Source organism: Rutidosis leptorrhynchoides, chromosome 10 (assembly GCF_046630445.1).
Source record: "Rutidosis leptorrhynchoides isolate AG116_Rl617_1_P2 chromosome 10, CSIRO_AGI_Rlap_v1, whole genome shotgun sequence".
Lineage (NCBI taxonomy): Eukaryota > Viridiplantae > Streptophyta > Magnoliopsida > Asterales > Asteraceae > Rutidosis > Rutidosis leptorrhynchoides.
The window spans coordinates 142,320,147-142,344,786 of NC_092342.1; positions in this window are offsets into that span (position 1 = coordinate 142,320,147).

Below are 24,640 nucleotides of genomic sequence, written 5' to 3' on the forward strand. Positions count from 1 at the left end.
CTTGAGTTACTGGCTCCATTGTTGTTGTTATTATTGTTATTGTTGTTGGTGGAGTGATCGGCCATGGCCGCCTCTACGGCGGTGGCTACCATTCGTTGGGCCGCCTCTACGGCGGTGGCTACCATTTGTTGTAGAGCTTGTTCAGGAGTCTCATGGCGTGGCACACGACGAGGAGGCATTGTTCCTTCAAAACACAAGAATACCGTTGATTAGTATTTTCAATAATACTAATCATGATATGGAATAAGGATAGAGAGAAATTTTCCTTGACTCGCCTTAAATTCCTTATGTCATAATGTCGGAATGTTCATATGAGTCACCGTAATATAATCCCGGAAATTATATTACCCTAATTCATATGTGCATTCGACACTATTTCATATAGTCAAGGTGGCGCGTCAATTAAATCAAGTAACGTGAGATTAAGGTTGAATAAGAATTAGATATGATAGAAGAGTTCGAGTATAATGCACAAGTAGTCAATTAATTCCTACTTCAAGTCTCTATGCCGGTTGTAGTCTAGACTCACTAATGTACCCTATGACTCAGGGTTGACACCAATGAACTCTAAATCCCTACAAACAACGCTCTGATACCATCTGTAGAGACCCGACAAAATCGCCATTGACGGCGCCGGCTACTTAGGTCCCATTACATGGTCATAAGTCTTTAAAATGACGTTTGACCGAAAATATGTCGCATTCATTTCAAAATTTAAGATTTGTTCCCAAGTTTACAAGAATCGTTCATCCAAAAGTTACATTACAAAGTTATAAGTACAATTGAAATCTATGCGACACGATTTAAAAGTAACCAAAAGATGCTCCATGTATGCATGTATATACTCGACATCCAAGCAAGTATCAAAAGTAATGAGCGGAAGCATGTATCACAAAACGTTCAAGGACCTGAGAAAAACATAGAAATCTGTCAACGAAAACGTTGGTGAAAATCATAGGTTTAAGTAAGTAAGTACAAGTGAACCACAAGATTTGAAACATTGATATAATAGTAATACATTCCAAAAGTTTGTTTCACGAGCACCCAATTATCAACGCTTAACATTCCTTCCATAGAACCCCATCACAATAGTGTTAGAACGTACACTGTTTCTCGAAAATATATTTCATTCGTAAACGGTAGCGAACCGTTTGAATGAGGGTTTGTCAAACCCATATGGCCATATAACATAAGTTCTCGCTTACACCCGGCAAGTGTAACTAATGATAATTGAATTGAAGATTTTTGTTCAAACTCGTATGTAGAATGTTTGTTTTCCTGTACTTGTGTTCACTTAGAGGAAAGAAACGTTTATGTTTTCTCATCCCAAATGTAAGTTCAAAAGAGTAAAAGTGGGACTATGATCTCACCTTGAGTGCACATATGAAAAGTACTTCACAAAGTAACATGTGCAAAGAACAATGCTAGTCTTGACCTAAACAAATAGGTTGTATCAATAACGGTAAACGCGATAGGTCAAAGATGTTCAATTAGTCCTATGGCTCGTTACGACTCGATTATGTAGCATGTGAATCAAATTGTCAAGTTTCATGCAAGATACAAGTATAGAAACAAATTAGAAAGATTGCATAATCATTTGGTTAAGTTTGACAAAAAGTCAAACTTTGGTCGGTCAAAGTCAACGAAAAAGTCAACACATTCGGGTCGGGTCCCGAACTATTTTTTTGAGGTTTTTATTCATATATAAGCATGTTAGAACAAGTCTCATGTGAATCGGAGGTCCATAGCGTGCCAAACATTTTTCTTATTTTGACCAAGGAGGTGAGAACCTGGACACGCCTTATGTCGCGCCGCGACATAGGCTGGCCGCGCCGCGGCACATAACGTGTGCTGGTGCCTGGTTAGTTTCAATTGTTCAAGTCTTTTTCCGAACTTCAATCAAACACAAATCACAAACCATAGACACTTATGACACGCATTTTATATCGTTGGAAAGCTAATTTGACAAAGAACACAACTAAACACATTTCATCAACCAAAAACATCATTTTCAATAACCGACTTTCCAACATTTAATGCACAATTAATGCTCAAGTTCATAAATGCACAAAATAGGATTCGGGAATTAAATGCATACATATGACACGTCGTTTAATAGGTAATCAAGCATACAATCTAACTAACCACTTACCAACCACAATTCATGGCATTCAATACATTAAATGTTCACATTCAATTCTATCAAACCCTAACCAACAACATCAAAATCACTAATCATGTTTATGAAGTTTTCTAAAACAACCTACACATCAAATTGAAGCTAGTGATGTTAGGAACACATTTAATACATGCATTTATAAGATTTAACATCATCCACACAACCAAATCACCAAATTAAACACACCAAAGTTTATGTTCAAGCTTGTTACTTCAAATAACAAAATCGAACATATAAATCATATATTCATGTTAGACTTGAGCCATAATTAACAACTTTATAAGTTAAAAACATCAAGAACACAAAATCTAGTGATTTTAGAAAGTTACCCAAACGTAATGAAATCGGTATGGAATCGAAGAGGAAGTTGCAAGGATTCTAAATATGTAATTTGTTTTGCAAGACACCCGCTAGCTTGGATTTAGATGATGATTCTTTGAAATGGATAATTGAAAGAAAATGGAGAAGTAGTGAAAGAAAAGTAAAATGAAAATGAAAAAAAAGGGGGGTGGGGTTGACTAGTCAAATGCTAGTCACCTCTTTGGCTCTTTGGCGAAACTAGTCCCTCGAGTTCGGTTGCGGGTGCGTGAATTACCTAAACGAGATATTTATAAAACGCGTAACAACAAGAGACATTATAAATATATAACGGAATTTAAATAGTTAAACGAAAAAGTAAGCGGAAAAAGGCGGGATGTTACATCCTCCTCTCTTTCAATACTTCAACTTTTTCTCTCAAACACCAATACAAAGAATCATCATCTATTTTAAACCTAGCAAGCATCAACTCAAACAAATTACATATTTGGAATCCTTGTATCTTCCTCTTCGAATCCATACCGATTACATCTCATTTGGGTAACTTTCTAAAAATACTAGATTTTGTGTTCTTGATGATTTTGAATTATAAAAGTGTTAATTAGTGTCTATGGCTCAAGTCTAACATGAATATGTGATTTATATGCTGGATCTCGTTATTTTAAATAACTAGCATGAACTTGAAAGTTGGTGTGTTTGATTTTGTATTTTGGTTGCTTAAATATTGTTAAATGTTAAAAGTTCATGTTTTAAATGTGTTACTAGCATCAGTAGCTTCATTTTGATGTGTAGGTTGATTAAGAAAGCTTCACTAACATGATTATTGATTTTGTGAATTTGGTTAGGGTTTGATAGACTTGAATATGAACTTTGTTGCATTAAATGCTTAACAATGTTGTTTGTAGGTGTTTAGTTACGATGTATGTTTAATTACCGTCGAAACGGCATATCATATATGTAAATTGGATCACCGGATCATGAAATGATAGTTATGAACTTGGATGCAATTAGTGATGAACATTTAATGCAGTTTTGGTTGTTGTAAATGTGGAATTGATTGATGAAATGTGTTTAGTCGTTTTCCTCGTCAAAGTACCTTTCCAACGGTGTAAGATACATGCTCTAACTGTTTTCGGTTCACAAATTGTGTTCGTTTGAGTTTTGGTTCGTGCACTTGTGTGTTTCAGCAAAATAGGGTCTGCGTACTAATCTGGATGCCATCCAAACTCTTGGAAGCCGTCCAGCCCTTCACAGTTGGACGCCGTCCAGAAAATCTGGACGCCGTCCAAATGAACTGCAGATTTCTGCTTTGAGTGGTAGTTTACCGTTTAATTCTAACTATGATACGCACCACCAATTAACATGTAACTTGTTCTAACATGCTTATATATGAATAATTAGCTTAGAAAAATAGTCCGGGACCCGACCCGAATGTGTTGACTTTTTTGTTGACTTTGACTCGACCAAAGTTGACTTTTGATCAAACTTAACCGAATACTTATGCAATCATTCTAAAGTGCTTTTATACTTGTATCTTGCATGAAACTTGACAATTTGATTCACATGCTATAATAATCGAGTCGTAACGAGCCATAGGACTAATTGAACAAATTTGACCGACTGTGGTTACCGATATTGATACAACCTATTTGTTTTGGTCAAGACTAGCATTCGTTCTTGTACACGTTACTTGTTGAAGTACTTTTACTTTTGTGTAATCAAGGTGAGATCATAGTTCCACCTTTTTAATAACTTTTACTTTTAAACTATGGGATGAGAAACATATACGTATCATACTTTTATGCTTTGAACACAAGTACAAAAACAAACATTCCACAGTGAGTTAGAACAAAAAGCCTCAATTCAATTATCATTAGTTACACTTGCAGGGTGTAAACGTGAACTTATGTTATGTGATCACATTGGGCTTGACGAGCCCTCATTCGGACGGTTCGCTACCGTTAGCGGATGAAATATATTTTTGAGTATAGTGTATGTTCTAACACTACGTAACAGGGTACAAAACAGTTAAGTCTTGATAATTGGGTGCTCGCGAACATACTTTTGGAATACAAACAATTTGGATAATCAACTATATTAAATCTTGTGGTTCAAAAACAACGTTACAAATACACCTATGATTTCACCAACGTTTTTTGTTGACAGTTTTCTATATGTTTTCTCAGGTCCTTGAACGCTAGGTGATACATGCTTCCGCACATTATTTTTGATAATTGCTTGGATGTCGAGTATACATGCGTACATGGAGCGTCTTTTGACTTAACTTCATTTGTGTCGCATAGGTTTCAATTGTACTTAAAACGTTGTAACATGTTTGGTCATCGAACTACTTTGTAAACTTTGAAACATCTTTATAATTAAAATGAATGCGACATAATTTGGTCAAAAGTTGTTTTAAAGACTTATGACCACGTAACGGGACCTAAGTAGACAGCGCCGTCAATGACGTTTTTGTCGGGTCGCTACATAAAGCATGTTTATTCTCAGGTATTAAAGAAATCTTCCGCTGTGCATTTGCTCATTTTAAAGATGTTACTTGGAGTCATTCATGGCATATTTCAAAAGACGTTGCATTCGAGTCGTTGAGTTTAACAAGATTATTATTAAGTCATTGATAGTTGATATAATATGAAATGGTATGCATGCCTGTTAACTTTCGATGTAATGAAAGTTTGTCTTTTAAAAATGAATGCAATGTTTGTAAAATGTATCATGTAGAGGTCAAATACCTCGCAATGTAATCATATGTTATTATATTCATCCTTATGAATTAGGACGGGTCGTCTCATGTGGTATCAGAGAGGGGGTCTTAGCGAACCAGGTCTTGCATTAGTGTGTCTAACTGATAGTTGTTAGGATGCATTAGGGAGTCTGGACTTTGACCGTGTCTGTATATCAAAAAGTTTGCTTATCATTCTTAGTCTAGACACATCTTACTGCATTGATTGCATGAATAGTGTATAGACAAAATTCATATCTTAGCGTATCTGCTAATTCATATCTTAGCGTATCTGTTACTGTAAACTCTACCTGACATATTCCGTAAATTCATCCGTAATCTACGAAATCTTTTGTTCTATATATATAGATATTCTATATAATTAGAATACCATCCGATAGTTGAAAATCATTTCATATCTAAATATCCTTTATTCAATCGTACGAAATGGAACTCGCCACTAGTTCAAGTTCCTCGGATTCCGATATGGAGTATCACTCGAGCTCTGAAAACAGTTTGATCGGAATGGATCAACTAATCAGCCGTCACCTATTCTGGATGAATTGGGGATGGGTTCGTAGTCTACTTAATCACTGGAGACAAGAAGTAGGTGATCCCTTCCATTCACCACATTGCCCTCTTGGCGAAGAACCTGAAGCACTTACCGGCGAACCTGTTCGAGACACCATTTTCTCTCTCATTTCCAGAGTATCTCGGCACGATTATATAGTATCTCACATTCTAGATCTTATTCACCCACTCGTTGGAACCACCAATCATCTCGGAGTAATAGAAAAAGTCGGCGAGCTTCGCGCTTTGGTACTGGCTTTGGAGAATATGGTACAGAGGTTACAAACACCAGCAGCGGCACCGGCATCAATAGTACCACCATCATCAACACCAACAGAATTGTTACAACCACCAACAATATCCGTATCCCACACCTCAACATCATAATATGTACCTAGAGCATTGATAATGCTAAAAACAAACATATATTTCATAGCATTATCCCTCAAGAAAGACAAGCTTTTAGTTGCAGTTGTCCTATTTACAAGGAATATTCGTGTAAATATTAAAAGGTGAAGACAAAAGGCATATTCGACGAATTGAAGACGCAAACGACCAAAAAGCTCAAAAGTACAAAGTACAATCAAAGTGGTTCCAATTATTGATGAGAAACATCTCAAAATTACAAGAGTACAAGCCGCAAAACGCAAAGTACAAGATATTAAATTATACGCAAGGACGTTCGAAAATTCGGAACCGGGACCAGAGTCAACTCTCAACGCTCGACGCAACGGACTAAAAATTACAAGTCAACTATGCACCTGAATATAATATAATATATAATTAATTCTTAAAATTAATATATATATTATATTATATTATAAAACCGTCGGCAAGCTAGGAGCCAAGCTTGTGTGAGCTAGAATCCACAGCTCTGCACTCGCGGAGCTTATAAAGGCAACAACCACCGCACTCGCGGAGGTCAAACAGTAAATGTGGGCCTATAAAAGGCCGAGCATTCGGCCGATTTTTACACATCTTTTTCTCTTCACTCATACGTAAACTTATATATATATATATATATATATATATATATATATATATATATATATATATATATATATATATATATATATATATTTATTTATTTTAATTTTAATTTTAAATCCTAATAATAAGGGTATGTTAGCAAATGTTGTAAGGGTGTAAGTCGAAATTCTGTTCGTGTAACGCTACGCTATTTTTAATCATTGTAAGTTATGTTCAACCTTTTTAATTTAATGTCTCGTAGCTAAGTTATTATTATGCTTATTTAAAACGAAGTAATCATGATGTTGAGCTAAATACTAAAATTGGGTAATTGGGCTTTGTACCATAATTGGGATTTGGACAAAAGAACGACACTTGTGGAAATTAGACTATGGGCTATTAATGGCTTTATATTTGTTTAAAATATAAAGATTTACAATTGGACGTACCTATAAATAACCATATACACTCGATCGGACACGATGGGCGGGATATTTATATGTACGAATAATCGTTCATTTAACCGGACACGGGAATGGATTAATAGTCACTAGAATTATTAAAACAGGGGTGAAATTATGTACAAGGACACTTGGCATAATTGATAACAAAGTATTAAAACCTTGGGTTACACGCAGTCGATAACCTGGTGTAATTATTAAACAAAGTATTAAAACCTTGTTACAGTTTAAGTCCCCAATTAGTTGGAATATTTGACTTCGGGTATAAGGATAATTTGACGAGGATACTCGCACTTTATATTTATGACTAATGGACAGTTATGAACAAAAACCAGACGGACATATTAAATAATCCAGGACAACGGAAAATTAACCCATGGGCATAAAACTAAAATTAACGCGTCAAACATCATGATTACGGAAGTTTAAATAAGCATAATTCCTTTATTTTCATATTTAATTGCACTTTTAATTATCGCACTTTTATTTATTGTCATTTTATTTAATTGCACTTTTAATTATCGTTCTCTTTAATTATCGCAATTTTATTTTATCGCAATTTTATTTATCGCAATTTCATTATCGTTATTTACTTTACGCTTTAAATTAAGTTATATTGATTTTTAATATTTTACATTAGGTTTTAACTGCGACTAAAGTTTTTAAAATCGACAAACCGGTCATTAAACGGTAAAAACTCCCTTTTATAATAATAATATTACTTATATATATTTGTATTTTTATAAATTAAAACTAATATAGCGTTAAGCTTTGTTTAAAAGATTCCCTGTGGAACGAACCGGACTTACTAAAAACTACACTATTGTACGATTAGGTACACTGCCGATAAGTGTTGTAGCAAGGTTTAGGTATATCCATTCTATAAATAAATAAATATCTTGTGTAAAATTGTATCGTATTTAACAGTTTTTCCTAGTAAAATATACACTATTTCATATACACCTCGCATAACATCAAGTATTTTTGGCGCCGTTGCCGGGGAACTTTAACGCCGAAAGCACAACGCTAATGATATAAAAAAAAGTATTTTTACTTTTGAGTTTAAAAATAAGTATTTTATTGTTTTATAAAAATATTTAGTTATATTTATATTTTATATATATTTGATAAAACAGAAAAACATAAAAAAATAAAAATAAAAAAACTGAACCTGTGCAAAAACGAACCCCTTTTTAGCCTAAATTTGACCCTCCGCGACTCACGAAGGTTTTGAACTGGGACTATCCGCACTCACGGAGGTCTCCTGACACGCCACTGTAAAACCCTAAACAGCATTAATTACGGGTTATTATTATTATTATTATTAATTAAACCCTAACTAGGTTATTATTATTATAATATTTAGTTTTAATTTTATTATTTTGTATTATTTAGTTTTAATTAGTTTAATTAATTTATATAAAATTAATAGTTTTATAAAATAAATAATATAAAAATAATATTTTTATAAAAATTGTACTTTTTACAAATTTTAGTATATTTTTATATTTTGTCTCTTTTTATTTGTTTTTAGCGTAATATTTGTATTTTTCGCTCGTTTTTAGTTTTAAATCATAGTATTTGCCATAGTTATTTTTATTTCTAGATTTTTAGGCTTTGCCGTAAAATCCCTTAAGTGCTTTTTCTTTAGACTAAGATTTAGGTGCTTTAGAATTTTACGACGCCATTTTTTTTAGTACCTTTTTAAGTTATTGCCATTTGGGATATAGTTTTACTTGTAAGCTTTAATATTTTTAGACGCAACTTTTAATTCTTAGTTTTTAATTCCTTTTAAGTTTCAACGCGCTACTTTCTTATTTTTATTTTTCGACGCCTTTTACCTATGTATCAATTATCACTCCAATTAGTAATCTCAATTTGCAATTTTAATTTTAATTTAGTGATAATAATAAGGTTGGGTTAGTCGAGTGTTTTAAAGTTTTATAAGTCACTCTTTTTCTTTCTTATTTCTCCAATTTTAATACCGACGCGCTCTTTTTCTTTCTTATTTCTCGCCATTCTAGTTTTTAGGACATAGAATTTTCTACTTCTTCTCTAAATTTCTTTAAATTACGAAAAATTATTTTAAGCGGTTAAATTGATAGACATCAAAATTTTCTGGTTCGTAGTAATAGTTGGATTTGTACGTAGACCGGGTTATTGGAGCCAAACAGTACTCAATTATATTGAGACCAAACGAATCCTGCCCCTCTGCTGCATCTTTTGGCTATTCGAAACGTGGGCAAAATCAGAAAAGTCTATTAATTGGATAACTTATATAATTTTTCTTTCTTTTTAAAAACTAATAAGATATTCAGTGAATGCACCGAGCAAAACGTTCACCACCTTTTGTACGTTCACCACCTGTAACTCGATCAAGACATCTAGCTAATATTACCGCCGTTGATTTTTCTTTAGAATCGTCATCCAGTCGACCAAGTACTCCAATTCAAATTTCCGATAATCCATTTTTTGAACCCGACCTCACAATTGAGAATCCGGAGAATATTCAGGGACGATTCATAGATCCTGAACCATTAATCTTTCCTCCGGAACCACCAATCATTCAAACAGAGATTGTTGAAGAACGAACCATTAAATCAGAATCCTCTTGTGATTCAGATTCAACAAATTCAATCATGGAAAATCTGGAACCTTTAAGTATGGAAGACCGAATGAGAGCTAAACGCACTGGTCAAGGTCACGCAATTACTCATCCAGACATTAATGCACCAGATTATGAAATCAAAGGACAAATTCTACATATGGTAACTAATCAATGCCAATTTAGTGGTGCGCCGAAGGAAGATCCAAATGAACATCTTCGTACCTTTAATAGGATCTACACTCTATTTAAAATAAGAGAAGTTGAAGATGAACAGATATATCTCATGTTATTTCCCTGGACTTTAAAAGGAGAAGCCAAAGATTGGTTTGAATCGTTACCTGAAGGGGCGATTGATACATGGGACGTTTTAGTTGAAAAATTTCTTAAACAATTCTTTCCTGCATCTAAAGCCGTGAGACTTCAAGGAGAAATTGTTACGTTCACACAGAAGCCAAATGAAACTCTATATGAGGCGTGGACCAGATTTGGAAAGTTATTAAGAGGATATCCGCAACATGGTTTAGACACCTGTCAAATAGTACAAATATTCTACCAAGGATGCGACATCACTACAAGGAAAGACATAGATATAGCAGCTGGTGGTTCTATTATGAAGAAAATAGAAACTGATGCTTACAAAATTATTGATAACACTGCTTCCCACTCACATGAGTGGCACCAAGAAAAAGATATCGTTAGATCATCTAAAGCAGCTAGAGCCGATTCTAGCCATGACTTAGATTCCATTTCAGCAAAGACAGATGCTGTCGAGAGACGAATGGAAAAGATGACTAAGGATATACACTCAATACGAATTAGTTGTGAGCAGTGTGGAGGACCTCATTTGACAAAAGATTGTCTCAGTATTGAACTAACAATGGAACAAAGAGAGAATGTTTCATACATAAACCAAAGACCTGGAAATAATTATCAGAATAATTATCAACCGCCAAGACCAATTTACAATCAAAACCAGAATTATAATCAAAATGTTCCATACAACAATCAACAAGGTCCTAGTAATCAACAAGTATCTAATAATACTTACAATCAGCAAAGACCTAATTTTCAAAACAAACCACTACAAACCGATGATAAAAAGCCGAATTTAGAAGATATGATGACGAAGCTAGTTAAATCTCAAACACAGTTTTTCACATCCCAGAAACAAACCAATGAACAAAATGCTCAAGCATTTAGAAATCAACAAGCTTCTATTCAAAATGTGGAACAAGAAGTAAGTAACCTAGCAAGGTTAATAGGTGAAAGAAAACCGGGAAGTCTACCTAGTGATACAAATACTAACCCCCGGAATGAAACAGCTAAAGCCATTACCACAAGAAGTGGTATGACACTTAAACCACCTGAAATACCTGTAATTTCTGAGGAAGCTATTCCTACTCCACAAGAACCACAACCTGAACAAGATAAGGAAAAAGAACCGGTAGTTGAAAAGGTTAATGAAGATAACACAGTTAAAGCTAAACCTTATGTTAAACCATACCAACCACCACTTCCTTACCCGAGTAAAATGAGAAAAGAGAAACTTGAAGCCGAACAATCCAAATTCTTGGATATGTTTAAACAGATAAATGTAAATCTTCCTTTCATTGATGTGATTTCAGGAATGCCTAGATATGCTAAATTTCTGAAAGATCTAATCTCGAATAGAAAGAAAATGGAAGAACTCTCGACCGTTACTATGAATGCTAATTGTTCAGCAGTGCTGTTGAATAAGATACCAGAAAAACTATCTGATCCAGGAAGTTTCACAATTCCATATTTTCTGGGTAATCTTAGTTCAATAGAAGCATTAGCAGACTTAGGTGCTAGCATAAATTTAATGCCGTATTCACTATACACTAAACTAGACCTTGGAGAATTGAAACCAACATGAATAAGCATACAACTAGCCGATAGATCAGTAAAATATCCTAGAGGGATAATGGAGACCATGCTAGTTAAAGTTGGTACTTTAGTTTTTCTAGTAGATTTTGTTGTTCTGGACATGGAAGAAGATTCTCAAGTTCCTTTCATATTAGGAAGACCATTCTTAAACACGGCTAAAGCAATGATAGACATGTTTGGTAAGAAACTGACCCTAAGTATAGAGGACGAGAGTGTCACCTTTTCTATTGATAGAGCAATGCAACAACCGCAATCTGCAGATGATACATGTTATTATATTCAAACTATAGAATCACATGCAGAATTGTTAGAAGAATTTCCAGAATTACAAGGAACAGGAGAATGTTCTTTAGGAGAAGGAACTGAACCAATTGATGAAACTGAAATGTTAGCTACACTTATGGCTAATGGATATGAACCAACAACAGAAGAAATTCAAATGCTAAAAGAAGAAGACAGATATCGATATAAATCATCGATAGAAGAACCTCCGACATTAGAGTTAAAGCCACTTCCAAACCATTTGGAATACGCTTATTTACATGGTGAATCTGAATTACCGGTAATAATATCGTCTTCTCTTACTGAGAATGAAAAATCTCAACTCATTTCTGTGCTAAAAGCTCATAAACCAGCTATTGCATGGAAGATTCATGATATTAAAGGAATAAGTCCTTCGTATTGCACACATAAAATCCTTATGGAAGAAGGTCATAAAATGTATGTGCAACGTCAACGAAGACTAAATCCTAATATGCAAGATGTTGTTAACAAAGAAATTATTAAACTGCTAGATGCAGGTTTAATTTATCCAATTTCTGATAGTCCATGGGTAAGCCCAGTTCAATGCGTGCCTAAGAAGGGTGGCATGACTGTCATCACAAATGAAAAAAATGAGCTTATTCCGACTAGGACTGTAACAGGATGGCGTGTATGTATTGATTATAGAAAATTAAATGACGCCACCAGAAAAGATCACTTTCCCTTACCTTTTATTGATCAAATGTTGGAAAGATTAGCCGGAAATAGTTACTATTGTTTTCTTGATGGTTTTTCCGGATACTTTCAGATTCCAATAGCACCCGAGGATCAAGAGAAAACCACATTCACGTGCCCTTATGGTACTTTTGCTTACAAACGCATGCCATTTGGACTTTGCAACGCCCCTGCAACCTTTCAAAGGTGCATGATGGCGATTTTTCACGACATGATAGAAGAATGCATGGAAGTTTTCATGGATGACTTTTCAGTCTTCGGTGATACATTTGAATCATGTCTAGCTAATCTTGAACGAATGCTGATTAGATGCGAATAATCAAATCTAGTACTTAATTGGGAGAAATGTCATTTCATGGTTAAAGAAGGCATCGTTCTTTGTCATAAAATTTCAAAAGAAGGAATTGAAGTGGATAGAGCTAAAGTAGATGTAATTGCTAAACTTCCACATCCCACCAATGTTAGAGGAGTTAGGAGTTTTCTAGGGCATGCCGGTTTTTACCGACGTTTCATAAAAGATTTCTCCAAAATTGCCACTCCTATGAATAAACTCCTAGAAAAGGATGCTCCATTTATCTTTTCAGATGAATGCATCAAATCTTTTAATATTCTTAAAGAAAAACTCACTAATGCGCCGATTATGATAACTTCAAATTGGAATCTACCATTTGAACTAATGTGCGATGCAAGTGATTTTTCAATGGGAGCCGCTTTAGGACAAAGGATTGAAAAACGATTTCAACCTATTTATTATGCTAGTAAGACGTTACAAGGAGCACAAACAAATTACACAACTACTGAAAAAGAACTCCTTGCTATTGTCTTTGCTTTTGACAAATTTCGATCATATCTCGTTCTAGCTAAAACGGTAGTCTATACCGACCATTCTGTTCTTAGATACCTATTTTTGAAACAAGATGCCAAACCACGATTAATCCGTTGGATCTTACTCTTACAAGAGTTTGATATTGAAATTCGAGATAAAAGAGGAGCAGAAAATCTCGCCGCTGATCATCTTTCTCGTCTTGAAAATCCAGAATTAGAAGTTCTAAATGAATCGGCCATACAAGACAACTTTCCTGATGAATATCTATTGAAGATAGATTATAATGAAATTCCATGGTTTGCCGACTATGCAAACTACTTAGTATGTGAATTCCTTGAAAAAGGATTATCATACCAAAAATGAAAGAAATTCTTTAGCGATATAAAACACTATTTCTGGGAAGATCCACATTTGTTTAAAAGTTGTCCAGATGGAATAATACGCCGATGTGTATTCGGAGATGAAGCTAGTAAAATTTTAAACCATTGTCACACAGGACCAACAGGAGGGCATTATGGGCCTCAACTAACAGCAAGAAAAGTTTACGATGCTGGATTCTATTAGCCTACAATTTACAAAGACGCACACCTTCTTTGCAAATCCTGTGATGCTTGTCAAAGGGCCGGAAAAATAAGTCAACGTGATGAAATGCCACAAAATGTCATTCAAGTATGTGAAGTATTTGATATTTGGGGTATTGACTTTATGAGTCCATTTTCAAAATCTCATAATAATCTCTACATTCTCGTAGCCATTGATTATGTATCTAAATGGGCGGAAGCACAAGCTCTCCCAACTAACGATGCACGAGTTGTAGTTAACTTTTTAAAACGTCTTTTTGCTAGGTTTGGAACACCGAAAGCTTTAATAAGTGATCGGGGAACTTATTTCTGTAATAACCAACTTGAGAAAGTTCTTAAAAGATATGGAGTAACTCATAAAATCTCCACTGCTTATCATCCACAGACAAGTGGACAAGTTGAAAATACCAACCGAGCTTTAAAACGTATTCTAGAGAAAACCGTAGGATCAAATCTGAAGGAATGGTCCATTAAATTGGAGGATGCACTCTGGGATTTTAGAACAGCCTACAAAATTCCAATTGGAACCACACCTTTTAAACTCGTTTACGGAAAAGCATGTCATCTTCCAGTAGAAATTGAACACAAAGCATTTTGGGCTTTGAAGACATGTAATCTTGATTTATATGAAGCTAGACGTCTACGGTTAAGTCAACTAAACGAATTAGAAGAATTAAGACATGAAGCATACGAAAATTCGTTAATCTATAAGGAAAGAACAAAGAAATGGCATGATAAAAGAATCAGAAGTTCAAAAGAATTTAAAGAAGGAGACAGAGTTCTTGTTTTCAATTCACGATTCAAGCTATTTCCTGGAAAATTGAAATCAAGATGGTCTGGATCATTCATAGTCAAAAGAGTTTTCCCGTACAAAACAGTAGAATTAATAAATTCAAATGGGATTGAATTTAAGGTTAATGGTCACATAGTTAAATATTACATAGATAGTTCGATGGAAGTTGACAACGAAGTTAATCACAATTTCGACACCACAGCTAACTAAGTGTGGGGAGAATCAAGTCTTTAAAGGATAATATGTATTTCTGTTAGAGTTAGATTTTCTGTTTTTGTGTAGTTCTCGAAAATCGAAATCGAATGGTCTTTCCCTAGCAGACCCTAAAGAACTAGTCTTCTCCCCCCATTCTAAATTTTTATTTTTTTTAGGTTTTACAAAATGAAGACTTCCTGTGAATTAAACCATGGTCTAATGCTACACGCTTTGATCACTAAACGTAATAATGATACCCTTCCAAGTGAAATAGTATCATTAATCAGAGGTAAATTGGAAGGAGTAAGAAAAGAATCCAGATGCGAAAATAATAAGTTACAATTTGGTAAAGAAAAATCAAAATCCGCAGCGAAAAGAAGAGCACGACACCTTGAAAGATGTCACAAATGCGGAAAATGGTCACACGAAGGTAAATGTTCAAATAATCAAACCTATTCAAACACCGAATTTGTTACTTTATGCAGAGACGGACCGTTCATATGTTTAGAAGAAAAATCGATAAATGCTCGAGGTTACGCCTATGTAGCTATGGAAAATCAATTAGTCCGACTATCTTATGAGTGGGCTAGAGCATATCACTAAGAAATCTCTTTCACAGGTAAGTTTGTACAATTTTCATTTTTATTTTTATTTTTATTTTCAACCTTTTGATAATAAACGCTAATTTGTTCGCTATAAAGTATTAAATTGGTATTCGATAAAATTAGGTCTTGCGATCGAAATTATTGATATCATACAAAAATTTATTACATCACTGCGAAATTTAACGTTTATTCTTAAGGTATAAATATCTTTAATCAATCAACCCAAAATATTTTAAAAATTCGTCATGAGTTAAACTAGGTTATGGAATCGAAATTACTTTACCGAAAAGAGGGGCGTATGTTTTTGATAATATTTGATTAATTAAAGTGGGATAAAAGCCAAAAAGATTTTTAATTTTATTTTTTACCATGTTTTTAAAATTAATATATAAATATTAAATTAATATTGTAAAATTCTTTAAAATTGTAAATATTTGAAAAACTAATATTTTTAATATAAGTTTGTATGTATAAAAACAAAAATATAATATAAGTTTGGTGTGAATTTTTAATTTTAATTTTATGCATTTTAAATTTAAGTTTGGTGTGAATTTAAAAACAAAAATTTACTTTATTTCGCTAAGTTAAAAATATGATTTTTAAAATTCGTCGTAAGTTGAAGACTAGGTCGTTGAACCGAAATTGCTTTACCCGAGGGAGGGACGAGAACTTTTATTATCATTATTTTTAATCTTATTGAATTAAAGTATGCTAAAAACATAAAAAAAAAACCCAAAAATCTTTGCTTTTAAAAACCGCGCTTAAAAATGACAAATTTTAAAATTTTTGTCGAGGGACAGACTAGGACATCTATCCGAAACGCCCTCATCCTAAAAACAAAAAAATTTTTTAAAATTTAATTTAATTTATGTTTTATTAGTATAAGGTTTTAATTTAAAAAATAAAAAAAAACCACCGCGACTCGCGGAGGTTTAAATGGCCCCACCACCGCACTCGCGGAGGTCAAAAAACCCAGAAAAAAAATATAACTGGTCGAACAGACCAGTTTCTTCACCACCATACCCATTTTTCACGAAAAACCCACGAAAAAAATCGCCCAAATTCGCAATTTTTCACCATAAATCGTCAAATTTGTTGCTAAAATCACAATGAGGAGACTATTATCAAGGAATTACTCAAGGAAATTGGTAAATTTCTACACCTAAATACCATTTAATCCGAATTTTTAGTGTTCTTGAACAATTTTATGCCTAATTCAATTTTGATGATTTCTAGTGTAATAATACTTCAATTGTTTGTGTATTATGCTTGTATAACCTAGATTGATGCTATTTAACATGATTAGAAGCTTTGAACTTCAATTTTTGAATAATCTAGGGTTTGTGTTCTTGAGCAAAATTAAGGCTTTTTGATATAAACAGGTTATGGCCGAATTTTGTTGTTAGTTTATGCTAAATTGAGTAGTGTAACATGTTTAGGTTGCTAAATAATCAAAACTTTGATCCTAAACATGATTTATGAAGATTAAAGTGGACTTTTTGAACCAAAATTGCATAAACTTGATTTAATTGATATGAATGCCATGAGGTACTTGTTTAATTGTTATAATGATTATTTTTGACATGTTTTGGAAGTTAAATGCGAAGAAACTTTGTATACATTTTTGTAAAAGTATATTTGTAAAAGTGTAGAATTGTTAATATTTTGAAAATGTGTATAGAGTTTAATATGGATTAAACATGTCATTGTAATTGTTTAGATTTATGATTTTGCTAAAACTAATGCATATTTGGATGCACAAAAATTGTGTTTATTTTGCAGACTGAAAGGGGTGAATCTTCATCCCAGGCTCGCAATGCTCCTCTGGAAGATGCAAATCAACAGGAAATTAATAACCAATACCGACAAGATTTGCCTCACCCAATTGTTTCATATTCAAACATTCATGAGGCAGATTTACATCCGAATTTGAGATTTGATAGATATTGGATAGACTATCCAAAATATCAAAAGAACCTGCACAACCTTGTGTCTAATAATGTTGAGGTACCCAGAGTTATAGATTGGGCACCATTAGAGGTAGTGGAATTGGCCGAGCCAATCAGGGAATTACTTACTCAAAGGTATGGTAATTCTACTTTTAGTGATTGGGTACATTTATTCAACATGCGTAGACCTGTATATAGAGAATGGTGTATAGAGTTATTGTGTACTATTGAGATAAATGATCGGGTAGATACTTTAACCGATCGTAATTTTATTAGATTTTTATTAGGAGGGGAGATGCACCATATGTCCTTACTAGACATGGCTCGGGCTTTAGGTATATATACGCCTGAGGAGCTAGCATCTTATGATTGCCAGAGGTTAATAGTTTATGGTAGGAGGGTGGATGAGAATTTTGATACAAATGACGTATGGAGTAGGATGACTAGCCATCGCCGATTTCAGGGGGGATTATACTCTTATCTTGATATTGTAGAGCTGAATTAAGAGTAATCCATAGGTTTTTAGCCAATTCGATTACACAACGAGGTAAGAATAAGGAAAAGGTAAATGAACAGGATTTGTTTTACCACAAGTGTATTCGAGACCCATATAGTGCTGTAAGTATACCTTTTTGTATGGGTTATTATTTATTTACTATTGTTAGGGGTATGAGGCGTGGTAGCATAATAGGAGGTGGTATATTTATTACTTTAATTGCTGAATATCTCGGTGTGGATAGAAGTCGGGGGGGATTATTAATGGCAAAACCAGAATCCCGCGATAGAATAGATTTGCGTGTTTATCATGGTGCTAAGGTCTTAAAGAAATGAAACAACGTGGCAGCACGTTATGATGGCAGCCATCCACAGGTTGAGAGAGATCAACAGCAAGGTCAACCGGGAGGGGGTAATCCAATGACGGAAATGCAAATTTTTATGGCTCGACATGAGTATGAAATGGCTAGACAAAAAGCATTTCAAGATTGGCAGTATCATCAAAGCCAAATCATAAGCCATTGTACACACGTAGGTAGAGACTACATTCCTACCGTTATGCCCTAATTTGCTCCTTGGACTTTAGAGAGCCGACCACCATATCCTACATATGACCCGGCCCAAGCATTTTACAGCATCTATGGATACGCTTGGGACCATACTGGAACCATCCTCCTCATCCGTAATTTTCTATTTTTGTCTATTTTATTGTAATGTTACTAATTCTTAATTTTCTTATTTCTTATTTCTTATTTTATTATTATAATAGCTTTTATAATTTTCTAACTTTATTAGATTTTAATAATTTTTGAATGTGGTGTGAAAACCCAACTTCAAAAATATGTATATATGTGTTTGTAGTTTATCTCATGTACAAAACAGGGTAAAACAGCGCATTTTCAAAGACTGGCATTAAGTTCAGCAAAAGCTATTAATTTTGACGACAAAACGAAAAACAAATGTGATGTACCAACAGACGGAATGAACAAATGATATGCACCATTTATCATTCAGCAAACAAACGCCAATATGTTTGGAAACTTTGGTAAAATTTAATCATTTTTCTACGCTAATCACCCTCAATAATTTAAATTGTTACTGATTTCTTGCAAATGAGGGCATTGCAAGATCTTAAGTGTGGGAAGGGGTTAAATTCTTTCGGATTTTTAAAATTTTTAACTTAAACACTTGGTTATCATTAAAAATACTAGTAACGTAGTAGTTGTATTAGAATCTAGTTGATGTTATGCGAGGTGTATATAAAATAGTTATTAAATTTTAGCAGGAAATACTATTAAATACGATACAATTTTACACAAGATATTTATTTATTTATAGAATGGATATACTTAAACCTTGCTACAACACTTATAGGCAGTGTACCTAATCGTACAGTAGTGTAGTTTTTAGTAAGTCCGGTTCGTTCCACAGGGAAATCTTTAAACAAAGCTCAACGCTATATTAGTTTACTTTTATAAAAATACAAATATATATATAGGTAATATTATTATTATAAAGGGGGGTTTTTACCGTTTAATGACCGGTTTGTCGATTTTAAGACTTTAGTCGCAGTTAAAACCTAATGTAAAATATTAAATAAATACAAGACTTAAATTAAAGTGTAAAGTAAATAACGATAATGAAATTGCGAATAATAAAAGTGCGATAAAATAAAAAGTACGATAAATAAAAGTGCGATTAAATAACAATAAATAAAAGTGCGATAATTAGAAGTGCAATTAAATATAAAATAAAGGAAATTAAATATGAAATAAAAGAATTATGCTTATTTAAACTTCCGTAATCATGATGTTTGACGTGTTGATTTTAGTTTTATGCCCATGGGTTAATTGTCCTTTGTCCTGGATTATTCAATATGTCCGTCTGGTTTTTGTCCATAACAGTCCATCAGTCATAAATATAAATTGCAAGTGTCCTTGTCAAATTATTATTATACCCGAAGTTAAATATTCCAACTAATTGGGGATTCGAATTGTAACAAGGTTTTAATACTTTGTTTAATGAATACACCAGGTTATCGACTGCGTGTAAACCAAGGTTTTACTACTTTGTTAACAATTACACCAATTACCCTTGAATGTAATTTCACCCCTGTTTTAATTATTCTAGTGGCTATTAATCCATTCCCGTGTCCGGTTAAATGAACGATTATTCGTACATATAAATACCCCGCCCATCGTGTCCGATCGAGTGTATATGGTAATTTATAGGGACGCCCAATTGTAAATCTTTATATTAACATTAACAAACTTTCATTTAGTTAAACAAATATAAAGCCCATTAATAGCCCATAGTCTAATTTCCACAAGTGTCGTTCTTTTGTCCAACCCCAATTATGGTATAAAGCCCAATTACCCAATTTTAGTAATTAGCCCAACATCATGATTACTTTGTTTTAAATAAGCATAATAATAACTTAGCTACGAGACATTAATGTAAAAAGGTTGAACATAACTTACAATGATTAAAAATAGCGTAGCGTTACACGGACAGAATTTCGACTTACACCCTTACAACATTCGCTAACATACCCTTATTATTAGGATTTAAAATTAAAATTAAAATTAAAATATAAATTATATATATATTACGTATATATTGAGAGAGAGATTGAGAAATAAGATATGAAATTTGATCAGAATTCGGTTTGCTTTATAGCCAGAAGTGAAATTTGGGGCTCCGCGACTCGCGGCAAAATGCCCTTAAAACTCCGCGAGTCGCGGAGATGTATTTACAGCTCACACCCTTGGAGTTTCTTGCTGTCGACGGTTTTTAATATATATATATAATATATATATAATTAATATAATTAATTATATATTATATTATATTTATATACATAGTTAACTTGTAATTTTTAGTCCGTTGCGTCGAGCGTTAAGAGTTGACTCTGGTCCCGGTTCCGGATTTTCGAACGTCCTCGCGTACAATTTAATATTTTGTACTTTGCGTTTTGAATCTTGTACTTTTGTAATTTCGAGACGTTTCTTATCAATAATTGGAACCTTTTTGATTGTCTTTTGTTCTTTTGAGCTTTTTGGTCGTTTGCGTCTTCAACTCGTCGAATCTGTCTTTTGTCTTCACCTTTTATTATTTAAACGAATATCACTTGTAAATAGAACAATTGCAACTAAAAGCTTGTCTTTCTTGAGGAATAATGCTATGAAATATATGTTCGTTTTTAGCATTATCAAATATTCCCACACTTGAGCGTTGCTTGTCCTCAAGCAATATTGTCTTGAAATACTAGAATCACTTCTTTATTCTTCACACTTTGTACATCAGTGATTTTTATACGGCGGTATAAACAATGGTAGTAACGATATGGTTTACAGTCCCACATGACTATAAAAATTTAGATCCATTAAGGAAATTGGATCTTTATGAAAACATTTGATCTTTTGAAATCTAGTTTTTACCCTAGATAAGTTTTCCGGAATAACCCTTTACCGGTGTTTGCAAAATATTTTTGTGGGTTTGGTGGGTTTCAGATTCGAAAATTTTAGCTCAAAACTTGCGGTTTTGTGTCACCCACTTGCTAACCTTGTATTTGGAAAGCAACACGTCCAGTTTACTTGTCCCGTATATTACCTTTCGGCAAACTACCGTCCGGTTGTAAAGGAAAGCGTTGAACAAGCAACTGTTAAGGCAATGTCCCGTGACATGCTTTTGATTATGGTCTATAACGTGTCGGACGCAATTACTATCCTTGGTAGGAGCAATAGTAAAGCTCACCCTTATAATTTTTTTGGTCTGGCACAAAGTCCTGTCTTTGACCATGCTATGCAACCACCGTTCTTACGGTTGACACCCGATTTAGTTCAGGTGACCTAATGAATTCCAGGTGAATTCCTAGGATTTTACGTTCAATGGTAATGAACGCATTGAAAATGGGTTTTCAGAAAACAAATCGGTTTGTATTTTTGATCAAAATATTTTCTCGTTCAAGCTCGAGTTTAGATATCATCGAATTCCATGAGTTTGTAATTCTCAATCTTTAAGGTCAATCTCTAGGATTGAGTAATATCAGTCTTAAAAGCTGATTTTTAATCTTTAAGGAGATTATCCTTTCTGGGGATCTGATTCATTAGTCTTATCAAGCTAATTTGCACGGTGCCCCCCCATTGTGCGAGATAAATCCTTCTCATGGTTAGGATAAATCTGACCACTTGGCGACCCTGTTTAATGCTGAGGTCCGTGGATTTCCTGCTGATTTTAGTGATGACTTTTCTAGATTTTTCGTCAACCTACAGCTGGTCTGAACGACAACTTCATGACCTAAATCAAGAAGCGCGTTTCTTTTTCGGAAGACTTTACTTCCTTTTAATGATGGAATTGATTCATCGTGTAGATCCATCTCTTCTTTTCTTTCATCGGGTAAAACAGTTTAGTTTAGTCCAAAGCAAAAGTATTTTCAGTTATTTGTTACAGATATATGTGACATATGTTTAAAATAACTTGGTAAATTTTCCCACACTTGGCTTTTTATTTTCCTTTTTATCGTCCTCTATTCCATTTTAAATGAATTTTAACATTTTAGTTTGTTTCTCAATTTATGTCCTTTCCGAGGTAACAATAATTTCGGTGTTAAAACCTAGTTTTATCGTTCATAAATATGTATAAACATGATTTTAAATTCATTTAATTGAAAAATTTTACTAGAATTGGGTAGTCAGTATATAAGACTAGGGCTGTTCTTTATTATCAAAGAGCACTAGATTCTAATACAACTACTGCTTTACTAGTATTTTTAATGGTAACCAAGTGTTTAATATAAAAATTTTAAAATCCGAAAGAATTTAATCCCTTCCCACACTTAAGATCTTGCAATGCCCTCATTTGCAAGAAATCAGTAACAATTTAAATTATTGAGGGTGATTTGTGTGAAAATGATTAAATTTTTACCAAAGTTTCCAAATATATTGACGTTTGTTTGCTGAATGATAAATGGTGCACATCATTTGTTCATTCCGTCTTGTTGTTATTTCACATGTATTTTGCATCTTGTCGTCAAAATTAGTTGCTTTTGCTGAACTTAATGCCAGTCTTTGAAAATGCGTTGTTTTACCCTGTTGTGTACATAAGATAAACTGCAAACATATATACATATTTTTGAAGTTTGGTTTATTACCCCACATTCAAAAATTATTAAAATCTAAGAATAAAAGTTAGAAATTATAAAAATGATTACAATATTATCAAAAACTATTAAATGTATCAATAATTACAAATTACAAAATAAAAAAAAATAATAAGTAAACTAAGGATGATATTGGTACCAATAGGGGTTCCACGCATAACCATAAGTGCTATAGAATGCTTCGGCAGGGTCATACGTAGGATATGGTGGCTGCATCTCTATCGACCAAGGAGGGAAGACGGGTTTCGGTGTAGGAATATAGTTTCTACCTATATGTTGGCAATGCGCTATGATCTGGTTCTGATGAACTTGCCAATCTTCAAATGCTCTCTGTCTAGCATTTTCGTATTCCTGAGAAGCTATAAACCTATGCATTTCTTGCATCTCATTCCCCCCTCCTACATTACCTTGTTCCTGGTTTCTCTCCACCTGTGGATGTCTACCATGGTATCGTACTGCGGCGTTATTTCGCCGCTTCAAAACTTTCGCACCATGGTATACATTTAAACCTATAGTGTCGCGGGGTTCCGGCTCTTCTAGTAATAATCCCCCCCGACTTATATCCACACCGAGATATTCACCAATCAAAGTAATAAAAATACCACCTCCTATTATGCTATGTGGACGCATCCCCCGAACCATAGCTGATAAATAATAACCCACACAATATGGTATACTTACAGCGCTCTGTGGGTCTCGAATACACATATGGTAAAACAAATCTTGTTCATTTACCTTTTCTTTGTTTTTACCCCTTTGTGTAATCGAATTAGCTAAAAACCTATGTATTACTCTTAATTCGGCTCTATCTATATCCAAATAAGAGTAGTTTCCCCCTTTGAAACGGTGATGGCTTGTCATTTGACTCCACACACCGTGTGTATCAAAATTCTCATCTATCTTTCTACCGTTTAGTATCAATCCTCTACAGTCGGCAGACGCTAACTCCTCAGGCGTATATATACGTAAAGCCTGAGCCATGTCCAGTAAAGACATGTGGCGCATCGAACCGCCTAACAAAAATCTAATAAAAGAACGATCGGTTAAACTAGCTACCCGATCATTCAACTCTATACTACATAACAACTCTTCACACCATACTTTATATACAGGTCTGCGTATGGTGAATAAACATATCCAGTCATTAAAAGAAGAATTACCATACCCCTGTACCAGTAATTCCCTAATTGGCCCGGCCAATTCTACAGCTTCCAAGGGTCCCCATTCTATGACCCTCGGTACCTCAACAACCTTGGAATGAAGAGTATGCAAACCCCGTTGATATT